At 46.7% G+C, this 971-nt stretch overlaps 2 non-coding genes across 2 annotated transcripts; one reads left to right on the plus strand and one right to left on the minus strand.

Annotated features, from left to right (window-relative positions):
• Positions 1–445: 445 nt before the first annotated feature.
• On the minus strand, positions 446–532 carry trnay-gua. Its single transcript is given in 2 exon segments — positions 446–481; positions 496–532. It is a non-coding gene; the product is annotated as a tRNA-Tyr (tRNA).
• Positions 533–677: 145 nt separating this feature from the next.
• trnar-acg lies at positions 678–750 on the plus strand. Its single transcript has one exon. It is a non-coding gene; the product is annotated as a tRNA-Arg (tRNA).
• Positions 751–971: the final 221 nt, after the last annotated feature.

The following is a 971-nucleotide window of genomic DNA, read 5'->3' on the forward strand; positions in this document are numbered from 1 at the left end:
TGTCATTAAAAAGATACAATGAAGGGGAAAACTGCACAGAGAAAGGGAAAAATATAATAAAAACAACAAAAGAAAGTTAAGCATTAAAATCAATAGCAAAAGCAGAAATATTTCTAAATGTCTTATAAATGTAAAAATCATGCTGCTCTGCATTTCTGAATGTAGAATAAAAGAAAAATAATACCATCTAATTAAATGAGATCAGTGTTATCAGGTGTTGTCAATGATTAGAAATCTGGTAGGAATAAAAACCAGAAGCCACAGTGAGCCTTCAGGACCAAGTTTGGGAAACACTGGTTTAGAGCACAAAAGCAAACCCGGGTTTGGGGGCCCCAGAACAAGTAGTAAGGGAACAGAGTGTGGTTAGGTGAAGGGCCGTAACTTTTACAGGGAGCTTCACAGAACCTGAGCAGAGATGGTTTAGAGCACAAAAGCACGCCTGACCTCCTTCGAGCCGGAATTGAACCAGCGACCTAAGGATAGCTAAGGTAACCACTACAGTCCTCCACTCTACCAGCTGAGCTATCAAAGGAAAGCTGAGAGCACAAACTCTACAACTCCAAACAAAGGCTCGTATGTTGCTCTGACAGCGCCATCCACCGCCTACCCTGATACAATGGCCACAGGCCATTGCACAGACACCCTCTGCGCTACTCTACGGACAGCGCACAAAGCCTGGGCCGGTGGCGCAATGGATAACGCGTCTGACTACGGATCAGAAGATTGTAGGTTCGACTCCTACCCGGCTCGCTGGCGCATCTGTGCCTTTTGACGCTTCGTGTCCCACTGCCTCCCCATTTGTTGCCTTCAGGGATACCTGGGGGAGGACTACGGTAGTGCCTTCTTAGCGCAGTAGGTAGCGCGTCAGTCTCATAATCTGAAGGTCCTGAGTTTGATCCTCAAAATCCCCCAAATCCGGGGGTACCCCCCCTTTGCTGCTAACAAAAAGGGGAACCCCCAAACCGAAAAAC

This window comes from Polypterus senegalus, unplaced genomic scaffold (genome assembly GCF_016835505.1).
Source record: "Polypterus senegalus isolate Bchr_013 unplaced genomic scaffold, ASM1683550v1 scaffold_307, whole genome shotgun sequence".
NCBI lineage: Eukaryota > Metazoa > Chordata > Cladistia > Polypteriformes > Polypteridae > Polypterus > Polypterus senegalus.